The sequence below is a fragment of the Orcinus orca genome, chromosome 3, assembly GCF_937001465.1.
Source record: "Orcinus orca chromosome 3, mOrcOrc1.1, whole genome shotgun sequence".
Lineage (NCBI taxonomy): Eukaryota > Metazoa > Chordata > Mammalia > Artiodactyla > Delphinidae > Orcinus > Orcinus orca.
In genome coordinates, this window is record NC_064561.1 from 10,747,125 (window position 1) to 10,772,937 (window position 25,813).

At 48.5% G+C, this 25,813-nt stretch overlaps 1 protein-coding gene across 7 annotated transcripts in view; it reads right to left on the minus strand.

The window, feature by feature from the left end:
* GATAD2A (GATA zinc finger domain containing 2A) overlaps positions 1–25,813 on the minus strand; it is a 101,049-nt gene that overhangs the window by 65,065 nt on the left and 10,171 nt on the right. For 2 of the 7 annotated variants that reach the window (XM_033401358.2, XM_033401352.2), the window contains exon 1: positions 22,734–23,071. The exons of 2 other annotated variants lie outside the window; for them this stretch is intronic. The gene's annotated coding sequence lies outside the window, so the exon portion shown is untranslated. Of the gene's footprint in view, positions 1–22,733; positions 23,084–25,813 lie in introns of those variants that run through there. 3 more of the 7 variants (XM_033401359.2, XM_033401355.2, XM_033401360.2) reach the window with 3 other exon arrangements.

Below are 25,813 nucleotides of genomic sequence, written 5' to 3' on the forward strand. Positions count from 1 at the left end.
AGGCCTCTCTCTGCCATGGAGGGGGAAGCCTCAGAAAGTAGGGGTCCTGGGCTTTTCCAAGCACCTACTCTCTTCAGGATCAAGGGCAATATACAAAAGTCAGTGGTATTTCCACATGGCAATGTTGTTCCACATGCCATTTGTTCCAAATGGCAACAAACAACCAAAACTCAAAGCTCTTAAAAAAAAATCAATTAATACTACCATAAATGTGAAATACTTAAGGATAAATCTGATCTTTCAAAAAAATGTGCAAGACCTGTAAGCTGAAACTACAGTAAGACGTCGCTAAGAGAAATGAAAGAAAACCTAAATAAACAGAGAGATATGACTTTTCCATGGGTCAGAAGGTGTCAATTCTCCCCTAAATTGATTCATAGATTCAAAGCCCCAATCAAAAATTGCCAGCATGGGACTTCCCTGGTGGTGCAGTGGTTAAGACTCTGACAATGCAGGGGACACGGGTTCAAGCCCTGGTCCGGGAAGATCCCACATGCCGTGGAGCAACTAAGCCTGTGTGCCACAACCACTGAGCCTGCGCTCTAGAGCTGCAAGCCACAACTGCTGAGCCCACGTGCCACAAATACTGAAGCCCGCGCGTGTAGAGCCCTTGCTCCACAACAAGAGAAGCCACCACAATGAGAAGCCTGCACACCACATCAAAGAGTAGCCCCCGCTCGCCACAACTAGAGAAAGCCCGTGTGCAGCAACGATGACCCAACGCAGCCAAAAATTAAATAAATAAATAAATTTATTTATTAAGAAAAAAAACTGCAGGCATGTTTTGCCGGAAAAAACAGACTGATTCCAAAATTTATATGGAAATGCAAAGGACTTAGACTAGTGAAATACTGAAAAAGAGAAACAAATTTGGAAGACTTACCTAACCTGATTTCAAGACATACTGTATGTAAAGTTAACAGTAGCCAAGAGAGTATGATATGAACGTAAAGACAGACAAGTAGACAGATGGAACAGAATACACCATGCACACGTGGACAAATGATTTTCAACAAAGATCCAAGTACCCTAACTCCGTGAGACCACAAGACACACTGGACATTTTCCTGAAGGGTTAACCTGCGAGGAAGGTGACATTAATCTGTTATCATAATGCATACAGTGCATCATGGGGCAGTATGCAACATACAAGAAGTTTTAAGGTCACCTCAGACTTTCACCCTCCACCACAGCTTTCCCCACCTCAGCTCATGGTAAATTCAGTCTTTCAAAATGCTCAGATTAAAATCTGGAGTTGCCTTTTTTTTTTTCTATTTTGTGTGCGCCATGAGGCATGCGGGATCTTAGTTCCCCGATCAGGGATCAAACCTGTGCCCCCTGCATTGGGAGCGAGAAGTCTTAACCACTGGACCGCCAGAAAGTCCCTTTTTTTTTTGGCTGCACTTGCCTTCTTGATAGGACTACCCATCATCCAGTCTGCCAGGAAATCCTACTGATTTTGCCGTCAAACACATCTGGGGTCCCACCACTTCTCACACCTCCACTTGCCACACTATCCTCCCTTAATACGACGGAGGTCTGCAAACTGGACCCCCTGCTTTCATTCCTCAGCTCGAAACCTTCCAAAGGCCCTGCAATTGCTCAGAGTGAAGCCCCATCCTCTCTTGACATGTCCACCCTCCTCCAGCCATGCTGGCCTCCAACACACCAGGCACCCTCCCACCTTGGGGTTCTTCAAGGTTTTCAACAAAATCCCCGATACTTTGTAATTTTAACAATCGATTCTTCAATTTGCATCCCAAGTTGAAAATGACCTTTGAAAACATAACTACCATACAATAATCTCTAAATGTCAACAAATGCCCAGTCCATATTCAGCTTCACACAATTTCCCAAAAACGTCTGTACACAGCCTGTTCTAACAGTAGTTGCTAGCTTTTGTGCTAGCATTTGTGCTAGCTGCTCTCTGCCTCCATCACTCTCCCCCACCATGGCTATCTCCTCCGTGTACCCCCAAGTCACTGCTCAAATGTCTCCCTCAAAGAGGCCCACCCTGCTCACCCTGCCCTTTCTCTGCCACAGCCCTGGCCCCTCCTCAAACTCCACACAACACAGCTACTGTATCTATGGACTTTCTCACCCGGCAAGAACATAAATGCCACAAGGAAAAGGGTGTCTGCCTGGTGCCTGATATCATTTCAAGCACCTCCAACAGTGTCCGGTGCTCAATAAATATTTATAGAATGAATGAGCAGAGATGGTTTAACATTGAGGGAGAAAGAACCAATCTGAGGAGTTCACACCCCAAAAACCCCTTGATACAATTAGAGCAAAATTCACGAAGGAGCAGAAACCAAGCAGAGACCACTTAGCACCATCAGGATTGGGAGCATTTCTCTAAAATAAACTGTAATCACTTTCCACTGGTATATCATTTGGGTTGCTGTGCCATCTACCCCACACTGGCTGGGTTTAGAGAGCTTTTACTGTTTTTATTTCCAACCCATATATTTAAAACAGTATCAAGTAACCCTTAAGTACACAATTACCAACTCGTAAGAGACTCTTCCACTCCCTTGATAAATCATTATGGTTTGGCTTTGACCCTGCACCTGGGTACTCCACTTACATGCATGCACACACAACACCCCGAATCTTCGACCTACCCAAACAACAATTTCCCAATCTGAGGGAGATCACACTTGGTAAGGAGGCAGTGATTGGTGGTTTACATGAAATCAAGTCACTGCACTTTGGGCAACAAAAGTCCACTGTTGCCACTTCATCCTCTCCAGCTCAGGCAAGAGAGGTCCGCTCCCTTTTAACTTGAGGGGAGGAGCCTCCTGCCAGACACTGGCTGCTGTCTACGGAGCTCCAGTTCCTTAGAGACGCTTCAGCTGCAATGCCCATGGCCAGCCCAGGGACAGCTCTCAGAGGCCATGGGCACCTGATGGGGAAGCCTGGGCTCTCCAAGGTGCCCCCCAGAGGGCCCCATCATCCCTTCCAAGGCCTGGCCCTATGGAAGCTGCACACTTCTGATCTCCTACCACCGTCTGCACTCACCAAACACTTGCCCAGTGTTTTACCACTCTGGCTCTAATCCAATCCCGGGAACATATTAAGCCAAAAAACCTCCAAGATGAAACCCAGCAATAATACTATTCACCTTCTCCTACCCCTAGGTCCACAAAGTCCACTTGTTCCACACAAAATGAGCACCCCACCCAGACCCTCTCTGCCAACAGTCTTAGCGACTGTACTGCTAACTGTCAAGGAGAGGAAGTCCCCAGCTAGCTCTATGAGAAAGGGAGAAACTGAGGCAGGGCAACAGTGGATCATCTCAAGGAAGCCCAGAGGTCACACTGCTCCAACATGCGCTGGCTGGTTAGGGAAAGATTAACTTGGGTCAGAGTCAATTCCCTAATCCAAGGGTCGGCAAACTACTGCCTGGGCCTGTTCTGGCGAATGGCTTTCCTGGGACACAGCCATGCCCACTCAAGTTTGCACTGTCTCCAGCTGCTTTCACCTACAGGGCAGAGCTGAGTAGTAATGACAAAGACAGTAACGGTGGAAAATACTGACTACCTGATCCTTGAGAGCAGGAGGGAACCATGGCCCTAACAGGCTCTGCTGAGCATTAAAGGGACAGAGATGACTCAGGCAGAGCAGCATGCCTGAGACAAGAAGTCAAGGCAGAGGCACAGCAAGGGGGTGCTTCAGCTCCACGTCAGCCCCAGGGGACCAAGCAGTACCTGCTCTCCCCAAAGCAAAGAGCCTCATTAACCCTATATCCCCACAGAGTGAGGGAGAGCATGACTAGGCAGACTCGAGAGGCAAAGAACCAACCCCATGAGGGCCAAGGAGCCGACAGTGAGGCCAGCTGCACAAGCCTATCCTTGGCAACCAGAGCTGGCCGGTCTCCACTGTCAAGCCAAAGCATCTACCAGGGTAACAACCAGTATGTGCCTCCAGACCCCCGGTCTGCCCCTGACTCTCCTCCCTCAGCCACAGTAACCACGGCCTCACCAAGAGACAGACTGTCCACTCCCCACACTATGCCAATGCAGCTGTTCCTAAAGCTCGTTAAAACCCCCCAACACCTCACCACAGCCTTTAAGGCCCTGACTGTTTAGGCGCAGGTGACCCTATGAAGTCATCTGGGACTCACATAGTACGTGTACACACACCATGCTCCTGGCTCCAACCACACAGGCCTTGTTTCGATTCATCTTACCCACCATATCTGCCTTCCTCCACCACTGGGCCTTTGCACATGCTGTTGTCACTGCCATGAAAGTCCTTCCTTCCCCCCACTCACCTTTCAAACTCAAAACATGTGTTACTCAGGCACCCTCTCCTTGCTTCCATCCCCGAGGACTACAGCCCCATCACGTGGCACGGCTGATCTTGACATCTGACATCAAGCATCCCACTAGGTTCTCTCCCCCAAACGCTCTACACTCCACAAGAGAAAGGGCGCTTGCTCATCTCCTTATCCAAGGCCCAAGGAGGCATGGAGAAGAAATGACAAAATGGCATCCTCTGTGAGTTATAAATACTCAACCACTATGTTTTCACCACCAACCTGATGCAAAAACATAACAATATAAATATAACATCAGGAAGAAACAATATGGAGATAGGCAAGGCCACAGCGTCGCCACAGCCCCTGCAGAGCCCAGAGCTTCTTGGAGTGGGGGGAGCTCTCCCCAACTCCCTCACATGGCTGTTTGGAGAAAGGCGCCTGGAGATTCCCTTAGGCCTCAATGGCCTTGTGTCTGGAAGGGCCTCCCCTATCACCACTAAGAAGTGTGACCTACCCCAGCACCCATTCACCCACACCCTGCACTCCCCTCCCCATTTCTATTGCCAAGATTCCATATCCCTCCCTAAAAAACCCATCAACAATCCTTCCAACAGAAGGCCCTGCCCTCTCGAAGGCTTGACTCCAGCACGACCCTCCTTTCTTCTGAGCATCCCTCCCTTTCACACTACCAGACCATCCTGATGATAATGAACAGAATCCTACTGATGAATCATACAGCTAGCTGCCCAGCCACGACCCTCCTGATAATTAAACAGTCCATCCAGCCTGGGACCAAATCCAACTGCGCCCCTGGGAGCCCACCTAGCCCCTTAGGACTCAAGACCATCCTGAGGACCAAGTGGCAGGCCCTGGCTCCAGGCAGGCTCTCAAAGAGAAGCAACTAGTTCTTACTTTGAGTACTATGATTAATGTTGTTCCTCAAAATATTTTGATTCCTTATAACAAGGTTCCTTTCAGTGTTTCCACCCTCGATCCCTAGCAGCTGCCCAGGCAGTCCACGCGGCAGTTCAGAACTTCAGATAAACCCCCATACTTAAAATGCCCAGGGATCAGGAACTTGCCTGGTGGCCCAGTGGTAAAGAATCCGCCCTCCAATGCAGGGAACGCGGGTTTGATCCCTGGTCAGCGAACTAAGATCCCACAGGGCAACTAAGCCTGTGCGCCACAACTACTGAGCTCGTGCGCCTCAACAACAGAGCCCACATGCCTCAAACTATAGAGCCAACGCACAACAACTAGAGAAGAGAAAACCTGCACGCCACAACTAGAGAGAAGCACGCGTACTGCAACGAAAGATCCTGCATGCCTCATCAAAGATCCCACGTGCCACAACTGACCCAACACAGCCAAAAATAATAATAAATAAAATAAAACAATAAAAAAAATAAATAAAATTTTAAAAAGCCCAGGGATCAAATGTTCACATCTAGACAAGTCTGAGACTTTGGTAGGTGTTTGAAATGTCTAGCATTAGGGCATTACAATATTAAAGGATACCTTGAAGAAAATGTCACAAGAACAAAAGAGGAAATAACTTCTGTGTTAGTAACGAGTAACTACGAACTAGAGTCTCCCCTTCTGTGCATACACATCAATATGTGCCACACTAAGGGAATTCTCTAACAAAGAGCCACAGAAAACCAAGGAACACCTTCAGTCTCTGTGCTGAGCACTGGAGGAGAGAAGATCTCAAATGTTCCTGGACTGTCCTCCTAAATCTCCTGCAGACTCTAGTTCTGTGTGACTCTACTGAGGGGAGGAAGTGCATCCAGGCCCCACCGCTCTAGGGACCAAAGAACACCCATGGAATCACGCTCCCAAGATGATGTTAAAATGAGCCTTCTAGAACCATGTATATCTTTTTTTTTTTTTTAAAGCCCCTAGTATCTGGCATAAGGTAGACCATCAAAATGTGAGTGTCTCTGTTCATTTCTCCCTAAGCTAACTCTTGGAGGATAAAAATGCATGCTCTAGGCTTCCCTGGTCATGCAGTGGTTAAGAATCCTCCTGCCGGGCTTCCCTGGTGGCGCAGTGCTTGGGAGTCCACCTGCCAATGCAGGGGACACGGGTTCAATCCCTGGTCAGGGAGGATCCCACATGCCGCGGAGCAACTAAACCCATGCACCACAACCACTGAGCCTGTGCTCTAGAGCCTGTGGGCCACAACTGCTGAGCCTGCATGCCACAACTAGTGCAGCCCACGCGTCTAGAGCCTGTGCTCCGCAACAAAAGAAGCCACCACAATGAGAAGCCCGCGTGCAGCAACAAAGACCCAATGCAGCCAAAAATAAATAAATAAATTTATTTTTAAAAATGCATGCATGCTCTCATAAGGATGCAGGCTATTTCTGAATTCAGAAAGGTTCTGGGTTTTTTTCCTTTTTTTTTTACTGTGCTAAAATACACATAACATAAAATTTACTGTCTTAATCATATTTTGGCCTTAGTCATTTTTAAGTGTACAGTTCAGTGCCATTAAGTACATTCACACTGTTGTACAGCCATCACCATCATCCATCTCCAGAACTTTTTCACCTTGCAAAACTGAAACTCTGTCCCCATTAACTAACTACCCACTAACTACCCATTTTTCCCTCCCTCCCATGCCCATCCAGGCAACCACCATCCTACTTTCTGTCTCTATGAATCTGACTACTCTAGGTGCCTCATATAAATAGAATCATGCAGTATTTGTCCTTTTCTGTCTGGCGTATTTCACTCAGTACAATGTCTCTTTGAGGTAGAACAACAAATCATTTTAACCTTTCGAGGCCTTAGTGTGTACAGAACAAGGCCCATGGGTCTGGTACACCCACAGCCAAAAAGCATGGCTCTAGAACCCTGTTTCCCAGACCAGCCATGTCCCTGACATGTTCTACTATCAACCAGTCCTTCCCTCCACTCCCCAAATAAATTGCACAAAAAGATACTGGAAAGACTTACAATAGTGAGATGAAAGCAGCATCTAATGTTATACCTCAGATGGACTTCAAGTATGCCAAGTCTCATCACCCCAGTTCTTGCCTCCCAGAGCACTCTGTCTCCCCAGGACACACCTATTCCAGCCCCATCCCACAGCCATGAACCAAGGGAGTCAAGAAACCCCTGTTAGATGAACGATAAAGATAACTAACTCGTCTTGGGCACAATCTTTTCCTATATGTGGAAGCCAGAGATATCACAGCACAACCCAAACCTATTCCTTGGAGCACCTGAGCCAGACTCAGAAACCCTTACGCAGGCCCACTGGCGGTGTGAGCCCTGAGTTCCAGACACGTCAAACTCACGTCAAACTCACGTCAAACTCAAAAGACAACAGAGACACAGACAACTAGCCCCAACAATGCACTCAGCAATCAATGTCACTGAAGAGGAAAACACTGCATCCCCTTCTCAAGGTCTGAGTACCAAACCCACTTATCTTGTGAGGCTGACACAAAGCCAGGCCCAGGGGAGTCAGTCACCACACTGGCCAAGTCCATGGATGCTATGTGGGAAAACAGTGACACCAAATGACCCCACATGAGGTACCCAACTCCAACAGGAGGAGGACATTTGGTTCATTACCAATAATTTCAGATAGAAACGCCCATAGCACCTCAATTATCACTTTGGTTAACTGCTCCAGAATAAGAAGGGCAAAAATGATTTTCTGGGCTTCCCCACCTAGTTTGGCTTGGGCAAACAGGCAGTCTCCTTTCCAAACAGACATGTCCCTGTGTGGCCTGTGACTGCAAAATATAGTGTCCTCCTGGGACGACTAACAAGGGGGAGGCTGAGGAGGTAACTGAGTCTCCAGGACCACTCGGAACAGAAAAATTTGAGAGTGAGGATCACAAAAAGCCCCAACCACAGAAGATCTCCATTACAGCAGGTGGCCTGAACAGGAGGTTCCCAAAGCAGCGGGCCTCACTGCCAAGAAGGCACCATCCAGGTGGCCTCCACGTCACAAAGCATGTCAACCAGCTGTATCAGTATTTATTTTCATGTCAAGAAATAAAACCTCCAGCCATTCCATTCTTGTGGCAACTTTTCTTGAGTTTGTTTTTAAAGAAGCAACACCTTATTTATCACACAATCTCCCGGAAAAGCAAGAATCCTTTTTTCACCAAGTGGAGGACTAGGTGTCCTCCACTGACTCTGAGGGGTCCCGGCCCTGGCCACAGGCGCCATGTGCTGCCTCAACCCAGGTCCTGTGGCCGTGGGCCTGTGTGTGCTGAGAAAGCAGAAGCAAAGCCACCAGCTGAGCACCTTCTCTATGCCGTAAAGACAGACCCCAACTCTGTGATGACACGGGCACCAACCATGACCTGCATATTCACGGACAGGGCAAAGACCTGCACATCACCCCAAGTCTCTCTGAGGAGCAACATGAAGGCCATAGGCTGAGCCCAGAGTTTATACTTCCTCACCGGCCATCTTCAAACAGGCAGTCTTGGTGAACAAGCAGCAATCTGGCGCAAGCTGGTAACTAGGGCAGGTGCTCCCCACAAGTTTAAGAACCGGTATCTCACTTTCCAGAACTGGAATAGAGAAGGGAAAACCTGTTCAGGAGCATGGAGGGAGCAGTGTTGTGTGCTGGCCCCACTGTATATAAATGAAGACCTACCTGGGCCTAAAGGAAAAAACTTCATGGTCTTGAAATCCAAACAAAATCTAAAAGTAGTTCACAAAGCTTATCCCTGTAAGGTCCAAGATAAGACTATTTTGGTCAGGTAGCAGCAGGTAGGATGGCAGAAATATCACCAAAGAAATGTAAACTAGGGGGACTTCTCTGGTGGTGCAGTGGTTAAGAATCTGCCTGCCAATGCAGGGGACATGGGTTCGAGCCCTGGTCCGGGAAGATCCCACATGCCAAGGAGCAACTAAGTCCATGTGCCACAGCTACTGAGCCTGCACTCTAGAGCCTGCGAGCCACAACTACTGAGCCTGAGTGCCACAACTACTGAAGCCCGCGTGCCTAGACCCCGTGCTCCACAACAAGAGAAACCACTGCAATGAGAATCCCACGCGTAGCCCTCGCTCGCCGCAACTAGAGAAAGCCCGTGCACAGCAACGAAGACCCAACACAGCCAAAAATAAAATAAATAAATTAAGGAAAAAAAAAAAGAAATGTAAACTTGGCAGACCACACAGTCCAGGAGAGGACCTCCAGTTTTCACCTCTAAAACGCACTCCCCTACTCCCCCATCCCCTCACCCCTGCCCAGAAGGGCCCCTGTGGCACTTGGGCACTTCCTGGGAGGCAGGGCTACTGTCTGCTCACTACCAAGGAAAGCACCCACCAGCTGTCCCACTACTGCTGGACGGACCTGGAGCCTCAGCTGGCCTCTGCCACCTTGATCCTCATGAAGGGTCCCATCCTCCAGGCAGGCAACAGGAGACTGAGAACAAGTGACTGAGGTCTATGTAAGGTGGTACTTTCCAGAACACCAAAGGGTCCGCCTAGATCCAAATCCAGAGCAGCTAGTGAGTACCCAGGCAGGCGGCAAGGTCAGCATTGTTCACACACAAACCTCCAGATGCCCCCTAGCTGAGTTTTGGACAGAAGGGTGGCCTTGGTAGAATTCTGGAAATCCAGTCTGATGCTGGGTCTTCAAATACAAAACAAGCTACAACCATCTGAGCAACCAAGCTTTCCTAAGAGGCAGAATTCAGTTTCTCTATCTGTCAGGAACCAGGTCAAACAGTCAAAACCATCTAGTAACTTCTGACACGTGGCTGGAGCCATCCAACAACCACATCACAGCACTGATGGCCGTGACTGAGGCCACGTGTTCAGCCCAGGAGTCCCGAGGCCTCATGGCAAGGTCCAGGCCAACAAGCCAGTTCCCAGCCCCAGACACTTCATCATTGCCACAAACTCTCATGATGTATCACAAGGATCACAAAAACTGCATGAGTGATTAAAATGCTGCAAAGTTCCAAGGAAGAAACTACAACGATGGCAACATTTATCAGTAAATTGTGGCTTACACTACATAAGCCAATTAAGAACAAATTAAGAGGGACTTCCGTGGTGATTCAGTGGCTAAGACTCCACGTTCCCAATGTAGGGGGCCCAGGTTCGATCCCTGGTCAGGGAACTAGATACCACATGCCGCAACTAAGAGTTCGCATGCCCCAACTAAAAAAAGATCCTGTATGCCGCGACGAAGATCCCATGTGCCTCAACTAAGACCCGGTGCAGCCAAATAAATAAATAAATATTAAAAAAAAAAAAAAAGAACAAATTGAGAAATGACATGAACAGACACCACATCTTCCTGACAATGTACCCAACGATAAAAGTATGATCAGAGGAGGTCAGGAACAGAGGGGCTCCTCAGGGAGGGTGTTTCAGAGAACCATCGGACTGTCCTCACTGCCCCCAGCCCTTATAAGGTAAAATGAGCCCAAGATGGAAGAAGCAGAGCCTTCCCAAGGTCTCAGAGGAGGTAGGGAAGAGGGGAGGGTGGGCTACACCAGGCTTCTCTAGGCCATCAGAGCTTCCCAGCACCTTGCACAGACACTTCCCATCACTCTATCCTCACAGAAGGCCCACTGGGGAGAAGAGGTGCTGGGCAGACACAGGGCCTTGCTGGCTGGGAAGAGTTCTGCTTGACTCAGCCAAAGAGCCAGCATCTAGGGAGCAAGCAGGAAGGAAACCGTGCTAGAGAGTCAGACACATAGAGAAGCCCGCTACTGGAGGAGAGAGGCAGCAAAGACCAAATCCCCGGGCCCTACCAAAGCTTTAGAAGAGTGAAAGGCCTGCTTCCTGGGGTGCAACGGCAAGGACACCAGAATTTTGAAATACACTTTGTTTTGGCTTCCGCTGCAAGTTGGAGATTTCCTTGCTGGTAGTAGATTTTACTACTAAACCTGATGCGCTATGAGGTACAATGCGAACGTCATGTGAATCTCTGACTTAAAATAAGAAGCCCAAAGAAACCTGTGGGCTGTGCCCTCAGTGGGACTTTGTTTCTACCTGAGACTCACCCCAGAGTGGGCCGGGGACCCCACAAAAGGCAGGACTCTGCCACATGAAGCCCATGTCCAACACGGACTGAAATGTCTTTCCTCCATTTGCACACATACACACACGCACAAGCACATATAGAGCCATCACACACGTGCATAAGCACATGTGCACAAGCACACACAAGGGTGCACACAAAACCAATATATACAGGACACCACATGGGCACACACGAGGCCAGCACACACTTTACCTTCCAGGCAAAGGTATACTTCTAAGCTGTCAGTTGTTGAGAACGTAGACCACACATGCCAGAGAAACACTGTCCTAAGTAGGGTCAGGCTCCCAAGTAGCCCACAAAGTCCACCTCATTCCAATATTCTCAAAGCACAGTCCTGCCAATACAACCCAACCCAAAGCACGAAATCCCCTGGGAAGTCGCCTCGAGTCCCAGCCCTAGCCCTCCCAGATCAAAAGGGGCAAGGAGGAGAGAGGAGGAGTAGTGCCACAGGGGCAAGGGTAGGGGTGTTCACTCACCTCACCTTTATTGGGCCAGCCTTGCAGGGACCCTCTGTCCTCCTCCGAGGCCTATCCCACTGCCATGCTCTGTCACCAGCCACCTAACACAGACCTAGGTCCTACCTAACCATCCAGCACCAAGATCCAGCCTGAGCCCCAGGCACTGCAGGTCTGTCCCCAAGACCCCAGTCACACTACTGCTAGAGTGGGGGCTCCACTGTCCCCCATGGTCCAGGACTCATCAGTGTTCATCGGACTTTGGTGGCACAGAAAGGGGAGGGCCTGATTCTCCACTGAGAAAGCTACCACTGGGCACACAGATTCAAACTGCTGCAGAAAAAAAAGCTCACTGCTGACAAAGGCAGGAACATCCAAAGAATCACCTTTAACACGTTGACAAGAGATTTTGTTACTAAAGGAGGAAAAGAAAAGTACAACAGTGGATAATGATTATTAAATTCTTTATTTGGTGCCAGGCATGGTGCCAGTACTTTACATACCTGATTTCATTTAATCCTCATAACCACAGAATGAGGTACTACCAACACTAACCACACTTCACACTGGGAGACTGTCACTGTCACCCACACTTCACACAGGGGACTGCCATTGATGCCCACACTTGACAGGTGAAAAAAACAGAGGCTAAGATAAGTCAAGGTGATTGGCCAGGGTCACAGGATTAAGAAGTTAAATGGGGATCCAGATGCAGGTCAGCCATCTCCCAGACCCAGGCTCAAATCTGAACCACCACACCTTCGAGGGAAGTCGGACTCTTAAGGCCATCCTAAGGCTGGATCCTTCCCAAGGCTATGGGAAGACTTCCTAAAGCAAAGATGAGCACACCCTCGATTCCCTCTTACAAGAGCACACTAACTTAGCCCTTTACTGAATTGCTAGAAACCTCCTGGAGGAATGAGCCTTGTTGTGCAAACCCTCATTCCATGGACCATACAGCAAATTCAATAACTCGTGTGCATCTTCACCTTCTGCAAAAGGCACTAAAACCCTCAGAGGTTGACGAAGCACATATTTCTGAGCCCCTACATGCCAGGGTACATACAAGTCAAGGGAAGGGGCTTAAAGGACTTGATCAACACTACCAGGGACTTCCCTGGTAGTCCAGTGGTTAAGACTCTGCACTTTCACTGTCGGGGGCATGGGTTCGATGCTGGTTGGAAATGAAGATCCCTCATGCTGCGGGGCGCAGCAAAAAACTAAGGGAAAAAAAAAACACTGCCAGCCTAGGTCATAAACTAGGACCTCTTCATCTTCTTTTCCATTGTGTGAGATGTACACACAAGCCAACCACTCTTAGCACTCCACAGAGCAGACCAGGGGGTCCCTGGCAAGGAACAGATGTGCAGAATTATCTTCTTTCCTTCCATCAGAACAGCACAGCACTCACGCATGAGGTAGGGAACAGAGCAGACACAGACCATCGGGAAGGAGACAGGTCCTCTGACCACAGACAGCAAGGAGAGTGCAAGGACAGCAGAAGACACATGGCCAAGGGACATGGAGCTGGGGGACAGCCCAGGCCCTGTGGGAGCGTTTCCTAAGGTGGGTGGTGGCCAGGGCATGTGCTGGCCCTCCCAGCTCTGCATATGAGGCACCAGGCTGCTGCCCTCACCCAACTCACCTGATTCCTCACTCCCACCCATGACCTCAAAATCAGGACCCTGATGGTGTCTTGGTCATCATCAGGCAGATGTCACTCTCAGACCCAAGTCATTTTTTTTCCAAGTGCCAGGTCCCCACGGCCCTTTTCCTTCCTGTGTCCACAACCCCTCTCCCTACTCTCAAAACCAGTATTGTCATTGGGTAAGACACCCACCTGTCTTCTCCCCTGAACTCTACAAGAAGAGTCAGGATTTGGAAACATTTGAGCAATGCATGAAACAGGGAAACATTCTCAAACTAGGAAGCCGCAGCTGTTGGAAAAATTCATGTGATGTTTCAGAGAAGTGTCTTAATCGCCCTAGGTCTGTTTGGAAAAGTGTCCAAAACCTCAAGCTGGAAAATTCTCAGAATCCAGAAAATGCTGATTACCGGGACTTCCCTGGTGGCCCAGTGGTTGACTTCGCCTTCCAATGCAGGGGGTGTGGGTTCGATCCCTGGTCAGGGAGCTAAGATCCCACATACCTCAGGGCCAAAAAACCAAAACATAAAACAGAAGCAATATTGTAACAAATCGAATACAGACGTTAAAAATGGTCCACATCAAAAAAAAAAAAAAAAAATGCTGATTACCAGCCAGCTCCTGGGGCACAGGAATCACATGGAGCCTCTTCCTGGTCCCTCTAATTGCTACAAAGCTCTTTTTCAGGCTAAGTTAAGGGCCACGTCCTTCTAATTTCTACCTATCCATCACTACTTCACTCTTGGGAACAGAGCAGAACAAACTCGTATATACAAGACAGTCCCTCAGATATTTTATTCTTTTACCCATTATTTATCACACTTTCATCTAACACAAAGCACTATTTCTTAGGGGAGGAAGAGACACAAGGACAAATCAAGTTCCGCACCCAGCCCCCAGAGCCAGCCGAGATCTGTCAGGGTCAAAGACACGTGCCTCCTGTTCATGAGGGTCCTGAGCCCTGATGGTCACACAGGACCGCCACACCTCAACACACTACGTTCTCCTAGCGAAGCAGAAAGTGGTCATCCAGGGTCACCGGCTGTGCCCTGGGTCTCACCAATGCCCACCTTCTCCCAGGCAGTAAACACGATCTCAGACCACCCTTCTCTAGGGCCCAGCTCACCTCACCTTTGCTCATACTCAGCACCCCTAAAACCGAAGACCCACTATCTCAGGGCCTGAGACACCTGTACTGCATTTCACTCCATAGGCCACCTACTGGAGTAGCTTAGGCTCTTCTACGTCAATGGGTTAACTTTTTAAAATAACTTAAAAGAAAAATTAGCCAACCCTAGTTCATAGACTTAGAAGACTGGTTAAACTGATTCAAAGTGACCCTAATTTTTCTAAGCAATTTAAGTTACTTTCTCCCTTCTGCAATAAACCAAGGTAACGAAGTGGGCATGCTCCCACCATCTTAAACTTCACAGAAGGTGCATGTTTCTCACCTGCTCACCCAATGCTAAGTACCTTCCCAGGTGGCGACCTGTCCACTCTTGCTGCCTTTTGTGTCAGGGTCACCTGATCTTATCTCTGGAAAGTAAGAGGAACCCCTTCCATCCTCCCTGAGGTGGGTGAGTGGGTACCTGATGGCACCAACAGCAGGAAAGGCCAACTGTCCAATCCTGAGCTGAGATCCCAACTCACCAATGGGTCTCCTGGAACCCCTCGTCACCCCCCCCACCCAATCTTCTCTCTTCCAAGAACATGATCAATCCCTCTAACCAGTTCTCCTATGAAATGGTTTAAAGACTACTTCAGCAGGCAGAATGGACTTCCCCACATATAAAGGATATGCAAAAAATAACCTCCCTCGAAGCTTTTTAGCAGCCAGCTTGTGCTGTCCTAGACTCATCCTTATCTGAGTGTTAAGGTCCTTCACTCTTGCCCCAGACTAGCACAGCTGATCATCAGAGCCTCGTACAGGATCTGATGGCTAGCTTTTTTGAATCTTGAAATGGACACCCAAAATGGATCACCCGAAGGATGACTAAATAATAAGTGTCATTACTTTTTATTAATAGATGGGGAAAAGCAGTTTAATGCTCTTAAAATTGAAAGCCATCAACCACTCAATTCCAGAACAGGAAACACAGCTAGAGTTTTTGTTTTGTTTTGTTTTGTTTTGAAGGCAGCCCTGAGACTCCAGAATCAGCCCTGAGTTCTTCTTCCCTGTGTCCTGTCCCATCCTCACACCAGAGATACCATGATGACCTCAAAAAACAAAGCCCTGAGGAAGGAAACCTGCCAATGGACCTACACTACATAAATAAAAGAGAAACCTAAAACAAAACAAAAAATTCTAAACTAACCAGGCCATAAAGAAATAAGGATAACAGAGATCAGACCAGGAAGCACTAGAAGGGAACAGAGATCTATGTTCTGTCTTCTGCAAGTCAACCCAGGGCAGGCCACTCCTCCTCTCAGGCCTCAGTTTCCAGTTTGCAACATCAAGGGCTGTCCTGTTCATCTGGAAGTCTGTATGCTGCCTGCTGGGTTCAGCAAAACAGCACACAGAAGCAAGCTAGTCCCAGGTGAATGTTACATTTGTCTGCTGCCCAAGGACCAAAAATAGTTACATTTCTAATGCTCTGCCTGACAAATATAAATTGACAGTAAGGCTACAATTACATTTTAATCCAGACTCAGTCCCTTAATATCCTTAACCAAGAAAACTTCAAAAGCAAACTTCAAAAACTTCAAATGCCTACTACTGACACCTGAGGCTCCCACCACCTCCCCAGTCTTTGGCATCGGGAAATGTCACTTGTAAGGTTGAAACAAACAAAAAGCCTCAACAATAAAAACTTTAAAGGTTTGCAGAGAGAGGCAAGAGACAGATGACCAACATACAAACTGCTGAGAAGGTCAGCTAATCAAACAAAAGTGTGAAAATACTAATCAAACCCTCGAAATCTCCCCAGGTTCCGGTGGGTGTAAGAGAGTCCCAGGGAGGGATCTGACTCCAGAATCCGCTGAAAGAACTGCCCACCATTGAAGGGGGTGGGCATTAACCCTTTACATGCAGGAGAGAAGACAAAATGAGGTTCAGGTGTTGTCAATGATATGCAAGTCCTGAGAATATCACAGGTCTGGAGTGACTCAACCAATTCAATCAACACCTTCAAACCAAGGATTCAGTTTGCCATGCTCCTACTTTCCCCACACCACTGAGCAATTGCGAAAAAAATGTGTTTCCTCCGTGGATGAATGAAGATTGTAGCAGCAAAGTTTTCAGAACTGGCTGGCAGAGTGAGCCTGCCCAAAACACACAAGAAAGCTAAAAATATGCTGTCACTGCCACAAAGTCCACCAAATGGAAACTCAAGTGACGAAGATACTGGCCTGAAACCTGCTCACCTCCAAGGTCATGGTGAGCAGCTGCCTCTAAGGTAAGAATGTGTTGAGTCAAGTTTAACAGCTACTGACTCAAAGGCTAATTGCACAGAACAACTGCGATTGTAGGAAATGTTATATTGGGATTATATGCAGATTTAAGACCACAAGGTTTTTTCACTTCCCTTCCGGATAACCTGACTGACCTTTTAGGTGAGATCTCCTTACAATAAGTTCTGAAGACCTCCAAATTGTTAGGTTGTGGTGGAATTTTGTTATAAAGAAAATCTAGCTCCTCAATCTGAGTGTTTCATTGTGCGTGATAACTGAGATGTTAAGACCCAGGGGGATCATCACGTAGCTGTCCTCTGGGCAGAGAAGCATTTTGTTTTTTGGTTACTTTTCTTTTTTTTTGGCCCCACCTAGAGACACGCGGGATCTTAGTTCCTCGACCAGGGTTAGAACTGTGCCCCCTGCAGTGGAAGCTAGGAGTCCTAACCACTAGACTGCCAGGGAATTTCCCCAGAGAAGGATTTCTGTCTCAGAGGTAAATGGAGGATCAAGGGCTAGGATATCCCTGACTACTTTTAAACATTTCCCAATTGCCCTCACAGCCATCCCATGAGATTAAGATACAGTCCCTGTCTATGGATGGGAAAGCTGAGGCCAGGTGGCCAGAAAACCTGCCCAATGCTGAAGAGTGGTAAGCTGTAGTCAGATCTGTCAAATTCCCAAACTGGCTAGAGAGCTGTAAGTGCGGAAGGAGGATAGGATTCGGGAACAAACTCTCCTGTTTGCCACTGCAAGCACCATCAAGCAACCTACTTCTCATCCCTGAGCAGAGTCCACTCAGTGATAAAGCCAGAGGTACAGGGGCGCCTCTGGGTTCTCAAAGGCAGGACCCCATGAGAATCTGCCTGGCAAACATCTTACAAATGGAAGGGCTGACCCTGAAAATCAGAATGTGGGGTTCAGCAAGCTCAGGATCAGGAAAAGGGGCTGTGTCTCCTTTGCCCTGATGAGGCACCACCAACCTAGCTATTCTGTATCACCAGGGAGGCACAAAGGCTGGTGGGAAAAACATTCATAGTCTGAAATCGGAAAGGTTGGGGCCCAGTCCCAGATGTAGAAAAATCAGCAAGGTGACTCTGGCAAGTATCACCCTCTATAGGGACTTCACCTTCTTCCATCTGAAATGTGGGAACAAGGTTGTGGTTCCAAGGGGCAGAGACAGTGATGGTTTGTCCCACAAACATAGAGGTGCTCCACACATGAGAAGCAGAACAGTCATTAATGCTTTGGGGCTCTGCCTCATCTGCTAAAGTCATGATGGTACACTCACTGAACTCCAATTTATTGAGCAGGTACACATACTAGGTGCTGTGCTATGCCACTTGCATTTATTATCTCACTCCCAACTCAGCCATTTAAGGCAGACACTACTATCCCCTTTTTAGAAATGGGAAACAGAGGACAAGGTTCACCAAGGTCAAGCCACAGGGAAGTGGCCAGGTGGAGCTCACACCCAACCTAAGGCAAAGCCAGGGCTGACCCATGACACCATTACAGGGACCTGCTACCTGGGAACAGGCCCACGGCCTCACATGGTAAAGAGCAGGCGGTACTGGATATGCAACAGCCTCCCTGGCACCAGGAGGATCTGGCTGGCCCCTATAATGCAGCACTATTTATTAAAAGTGTACTCAAAGGCATTACCTCATTTAGGATGAATTAGGTTTGAAGGTTCAAACCAAAAGACCTGACTAGCAAGGCAGGTCAAGTGGTTTCAAGGCTAGAGATGGAGATGCAGAAGGAATGGCTGAAGGATTCAAGTACCTCTGTGAAAATCAAGAGAGAGAAAGTGAGTGCAGTGCACTGAAGCCGCAAAGACCCTTTCCCACATACCCTGGAGGGTTCCAGAGGATTTCAAGTCACTTCCTACAGCTACCTTCAGGTATTCAATTAGAGTAAGTTTCTGTCTTCTAAAAGACTAACCTACATTCTCATCACACACAAAAAGAGGTCATAAATACAGCCTAGAAAGCAAGAGGAGGGGCAAGAAGCCCGTGGTCTAACATTCCTCTTGACTAAGAAGTCCTGGATCCTGCTTGCCGGAATCCACAAGTATGTAAGATCTGTCCCCAGCTGGTACTTTTGTTTCTCATAACACCAGTCTCACTACTTCCATCTCACTGCCACCACTTCAGGTCCCCTGTATTTTTTTACGTCAACCTTCTTAACACGTTGCCTTCCTAATTCAAGGCAAAGATGTAGCTTTGCACAGTTAGCACATAAAGTAAGTTTCACTACCTGAAAGAAAAGCAATCTGAGGCCAGGCTGTCCAACTCACCTCCTAAAACAGTTCAAATAACTCAAGAGCATCCATTCTAACAAACAACCACACTTGGCAGGCTGCACAGTTCTGTAAGCCTCAATCTATGACACTGCCAACTCGTTCTTCTGGTTCTGCTGCACTTCCTAACCCGACAACTATTACAAGGAAATCCCAATGATACTCTATTACCCCAGGACGACTGCTCATGAAGACCTCACCTACTCACCTGTTTCATAATCCTCCTAGTTTTCTACAATGAGCATAAATTAACTCAATCATCAGGGAGAAAAAAATAAGCCTAGGGAAAATAATCTTTTCCATTCCATTTGATGGCACAGAAACACCCAAAGTCCAAACTTGGTAGTTTGGACTACCAAGTCCAAACAGGTAGTTCTCCAGGTAAGCATCTGAGTTGCCTACGCTTTCAGAGGTTAACACACCCACACCAAGAGTCCTTAACTGGATTCAGTGGTAAGGGCATTACATTTCTGTCTCTTGGAAACAGACACATTCAAGACTCTGAAGGTCATTCTTGATTTTCTCCCAACAGAACACAAGAAAATGCCAACATTTCAGAATGGCTTCGCTACTCTCCCCCTCATGTCCTTCAGGCGCCATCTTCCAGTCTTCTGCTATCTAAGGCCCAATGCAGCCTCATCACATGGGTCCCTGTATTATCCTCTTCAATGAGGTCCTACTGTTCTCAAGGTAAATTCCAGAAGCCTCAGCCCTGGAGCCTGCGCATTTGTCTCTCTCTGCTCCAACCACACTGATCTTCCTTCAGTCCCAAGCACTCTCTCTGCCAGAAATGCTCTCCCTTTTTCACTTTACCTATTTAGCTCCTACAGGTCCTCTGATCCCAGCTGAAAAAAGACCCTCTCAAGTCTTGCTCACCATGTCACAGCATCCTTCTCTCCTTGGCCCTTGTAAGTTTCCCCAAGTTTATGAGATTAGTTACGATTTCCCTCCCATTAATCTCACAGTAAACTCCACTGAGCAGGGATTCCTAGCATGGTGCCGGAGGCACAGTAAGCACATTGATATTTATTGAATAAATCAATACAGAAATCACTACTCGCAATGCCACAAAGTCACAAAATAAGTGATACAAAACAAGTGAGAAGAACTACTAAACAGTTGAGAATTGGAGTCATTTTTTACTTAAATTTAAAATGTTCCTTCTTTTGGGCTTCCCTGGTGGTGCAGTGGTTGAGAGTCTGCCTGCCGATGCAGGGGACACGGGTTCGTGCCCTGGTCCGGGAAGATCCCACATGCCACAGAGCGGCTGGGCCCGTGAGCCATGGCCGCTGAGCCTGCGCGTCCAGAGCCTGTGCTCCGCAACGGGAGAGGCCGCAACAGTGAGAGGCCCGCGTACTGCAAAAATAAATAAATAAAATGTTCCTTCTTTTAAAAAAAAAATCATAAAACACAAGTATCAAAAAGTTAAGGAAAAAAAAAAGTTAAGAAAACAAACAAACAAACAAACTACTGCTACCCCTAATCTTGGTACAAATCCTTCCAGGACTTTTTTTTTTTTTTTTTTTACCAAAAGCAGCATTATTTCTTTCCTCTCTATCAAAATATAAAATTGTAGGATCCGCCAAATGATACTGCATTAATAGAGATGACTTGACATTAAAAAACAAAAATGACATCATCTGAATGAAAATAACAATGCATTCAAATCATTAATACATTAATCCCATTCTCTACACCACATCCAAGATGAGAGGCAATCCTCTGCAAAACCCAGCTTCAGAATTTTAGGGGAGAAATAGGGGATGAAAGATGAAGGGTGGGGGACTAACTGAGGAAAGGGTCTAGCAAATTACTCTCAAAATCCCCAACCTAAACTGCTTCCTCTAGAAAAGGACCAACTTTTCTGAGTTACAGGCTATGGAAGCAAGGCAAAGGGGTGACTCTGTGGCTTGGTTCTTAAAAGCCAGCTGGTAACTCTGCTCTCCGAGGACAAAGCAGGGCTAGAAATGGTGTCACCAGGTCATCCCCCAACTCCAAGCAGAGGTGTACTGGAGCCTGGACAAATAAATGGCCTTGTGTTTTAGGAGCTCCCAGAAAATACTCACATACTGGGCTTGCAAACAGGAGCTCCTAGGCTCTGGTGCCCCACAGGGCAGGCGCAAGCCCAGCTCTGCCTCTCTACTAAGCAGTCTTGGGCAAGCAGCCTGACCTCCAGAAGCCCCAGTTTCCTCACCTGTAAAGTGGGGACTATACTCTCTCTTCCTCCATCGTATTGTTAAGGGCACTGAAATATGTCTGTGCACTGAGCTTAGCACACAGTGGGCATTCAAATCGGGGCCGGTGTGATCTTTTAGCCTTCCTCCACAGCTTGCTGTCAGGTCTAACACGCTACTCAGCATACTGATCTGGTGCCAGCAAACACTGCACATAATCTAACTTAAAAGAAAACTTGTAACCACTACCAGAAGAAATAAAAACGTCAACAGGACAGTGGGTCCAAGACTAAAGCAACTGCACAGAAGGCTGTCTGTCCCTCAGTTTCTCTGCGCTACCACAGCCAGAAGGTGTCACTGTGTGAAATGGACATACAGAACCAGAGACTTAACCAGTACTGTGCACTCCAAGAAAACTGAAAGAAGTAAAAGGGTAAGGAAGAGGAAATTAAAGTCGCAAGTGACTCACTCGGACTTTGATCTAAAGAATCCAAAGCTCTAAGGGTAAGGATGAACTACACACCTAAAGGCATAGGATCGGATACACAAAATTAAGCAGTCCCTGCAAAATTCCCAGGGCAGGGCAGAAACGTGCACCCAATGTGTCATTGAGTTCCTAAGGGAGGGATCCCCATTCATTTCTGGGTCCCAGTGTTTGCGCACACACCAAGTGTCAATCACGCTCTAGGCTAGGGCCCTGCCCATAAGCCCTTCCTTGTTGAAGTGATCAATTCCGATTCTTGGCAATAATCCCTTTAAAAGGCCAGCTGCTGCTGTCTAGTCACTGATGCCGACCCATTCCAGGTGGGAAAAAAGAAATCAATACAGCCAACGCCTAGATGAGGAGGCAAATTTAAAGTGTAAAGCCCTGTGAAAGGCCGGAACCCACAGAGGGGGAAGGGTCCCGCGGCTCCCGGGGGTCAGGCAGGAAGGGCGCGAGCGGGGGGAGGGCCAGCCCTGCAGGCGTGGGCGCGCGGGGACTCTTATTCTGACACGGGATCCGCAGCCGCCGTCGCCGTCGCCGCGGGGTTCAGCGCCGCGGCCCGGCCAGCCCGCGACCCCCGCCCGGGACCCTCGCCCTGCGCGCCCACGTGCCACCGCCCCCCAGCCCGTCCCGGCCTCTGGGAAGCTGCGCCTCTCGGCCCGACCCCTCCCCCGACCCCAGAGGAAGCGCAGGAGGAAGAGGGGCGACGACGCGACTTTCCAGGACCCCCGCCCGGCCCGGCCCCCACGTGCCCGGGCGGCGTCAGAGCGCGGAACTTTCCAGGGCAGCGCAAGAAAGACGCTCCCAGAATAAAAGCAGTACTCGCTCGCTCTCACTTTTCCATGCTCACACAGGGGGTCCCTCACAGCCCCCCGACCCTGCCCAACCCACACCGCCCCTGCCGCTCCAGTCTCCCTCGCAAGACCTCAGCCCCGACCCCAGCCCCCGCCCCCCGCCAAGTTTGGTCCGGAACTTACCGGGCCGCGGGCCGGCCGGGCCCTAGGACAGCGCGCAGGTTCAAGGGGCCGCGGGGCCGGGGTCGGGGTCGCCTGCGGGGCCGGGCGGCCGAGGGGCTGGGGGCGCCGGGCCGCGCGCGCTCGCTCCGTCTGTGGGGCCGCCCGGGCCCGCGGCGCTCGCTCCGCCGGTCCGCCCGCCCGCCCGCGCCGCCGGCCAGATAATGCGCCCCTCGGCCGCACACATGGAGCCCGGCGCCGGCGTCACCGCCCGGGACATGCGCACCAGGTCAGCGCGCCCGGCCCGCGGCCCCCAAAACACCGGGGAGCTCTTAAAGGCGACGCCGCCCGCCCGCGCCCGGATGGGCGGGGCCAGTCGGTTGGGGCGGGGCCTGATAGTGGTGGGCGGGGTCAGGCAGACCGACACCGCCCCGGAAGCACCGCCCCTCCTGACCGCAGTCCACTGGACGCCCGGCCCCGCGCGCCGGTTTCCCACGAGGGCTCGGGCGGGCTCCTGCCGCAGGGTTAGGGGGGTCGTCGCCAGCTCACCCGCGGCAGAGCCGGGCGGGCCGCGCCCAGGGTTGACTCATGACGCGCTCACTGCTGACCTCGCTCCAACTGAGCTGCGAGACCTCAGGCAACTGCTTCTGAAAACCAAGGTTAGAATGCCACCCCCGGCGGGGTCGTCACACAGAAGTTCCCCTCTAGGGGATAGGCGAAACCGTAATTCTTACAGCGCAGTAAAGAGAGTTCTACAAAGTAAGCTCCAGACCCACCCACTTCAAAGACACTTCAGGGATGACTGCTCTCCCTCTCCAGTTACCTCCCAATCTGCCCCCGTGCCTCTGGGAGAAGGTGAAACCCCCCAAGAAAGCAAATCTGCACCCTTCCCTCTCCAGTGACTTGGAGGAAACACGGGAAACAGTCTAACCTGAGAGAGGATGGGCTTTGGAGATGTTCGACTACATAAAACAAACACAGTTTTAATAGGGAAAATAAAATATCTAGTATCACAAGAAGCTCTCAATATCAAGATTAGGTTCTGAAGAATCACCAGAAAAGGCCCTTTCCATGTTCTTTTTACAGCGTTAAAACAAATAATTCATGATGAGACACCTAGATAACATATCCTAATACAAGTGAAACAAAAGTTTCACCAAACATACCTTGCAATGTACTGATATTTTCTATTTCATTTTTTAAAAAGAATCAATGTAATTCTAACCCACTGTTAGTCTTGACCCCAAACTTTAAAAACACTTAATGCAGAATAAGTTTTACAAGTAAAATTTTCTGCTATGTGCCCCCACCACAATAAGAAGTTAAAAGAAAGCCCATTTTAATTGTGTTGAGTTCCACACCTAACTGGCAACTTTTTGTTGTTGATTCCACCCCCAATCAATCCTACCCCCAAAATCTTCCAAGGGCTTAATGCCAACGTCTGGCACAACTTCCCCAGGGCCAAAAAAGAAGCATTCCTTAAACTAAAAATGATACAAAATACAAGTTGTTGACCCCCAAACACCTTCCCTGACCCAGATTTGTCAGCAATTTGCTTTGCTACTAAGAAATTCGAATGTTCAAATTCAAAAACCAAACAAAAACAGTTTATTCTCAAACAGGTAACTTGGTATAGGAATGCAGGAAACTCCCTAATCCCATATGCAAAGATAGTTTAAAGCAAATGATTTTCACTCTAATTCGGCAGCTGTTTATTTTGAGAACTGCTTTACTCGACGATTAATCAGATGATGTATATTAAAGCAATAGAAGCAAAATATTACCTCACTGCTCCTCACCTGGCTCTTGATTAATGCCAACTTAATTAACTATAAACAGAGCAAAGTGTGGTCAGGTGGGAGACCCAAGACTTGAGATTGACACAGGGATTCCAGAATCTGAGCTGGCAAACCCCGTAGGAGTCACCAAGGTGACAACCATCCTGTTTTAAAGAGGGAGGCATGGGACTTCCCTGGTGGCACAGTGGTTAAGAATCCACCTGCCAATGCAGGGGACACGGGTTCGAGCCCTGGTCTGGGAAGATCCCACATGCCGCAGAGCAACTAAGCCCATGCGCCACATGTGAGCCTGTGCTCTAGAGCCCGCAAGCCACGACTACTGAGCCCACGCGCCACAACTACTGAAGCCAGCTCCCCTAGAGCCCATGCTCTGCAACAAGAGAAGCCACAACAGTGAGAAGCCCGCGCTCCGCAACAAGAGAAGCCACCGCTCTTCGCATCTACAGAAAGCCCGCGCGTAGCAATTAAGACCCAACGCAGCCAAAAATAAATAAATAAATAAATAAATTTATTTAAAAAAATAAAGAGGGAGGCATCAGCTGTGACATATTAATGACACACACACCCCCATGGACTGAGGTGTGCACTAGTGACAGGTGGGCTGCTCCAGGGGACAGTGCCAACTTCTCCAGCTGGGAAAGGGTGAAATAGAGTTTACTTCTGTGATAGGAAGAGAGGGCCAAGTGTGTAGATGGAAAAAGCGATAGTGAATCCAGACCTGTTTGGGGTACCAGATGCTCAGGCGGGTGAATGCTGAGACTGCTTGGCCTAAAGACCTTGTGCCTATAGTACTGGACTAAACAGCAAATAGTTCAGCTGGGTGATTATGAAATATGATGCAATCACCTTCAGATGCCATTCTAAAACTGAAGAAACCCTAATTTAAGAGACAACTAGGGCTAGAACCATGTTTCTCCTGAAGTTTTTCCCCTCTGCCCTAAGAACAAGGCAGTCAATTAATAGTTATGGGTACCAGTTAACATGATACTCTAAAAACACTTCTGTTATTAAGTTAAACAAAAATTTCTGCCGAATTCACTTCATATCCTTCAGACCAGATCCTTGCTAATAATAGCCAAGCCTCCTTCCACCCTAACCACTGCAGAAATATTCTAATTATCTTTCTAATGTACTATTAGATAAACTTCCAAAAACCAACTGAGCTAATTCCTGTACAACAAAGGGACTGAAGAAAAGAAATTTGGGCCAAATCCATGTTCGTGTCCTCTTTTATAAAGTAGAAATTGGTCAAAGGCTCAACAATAGTGTGAAACCAACTGAAAAGGAGTAGCATCACCTACTAAA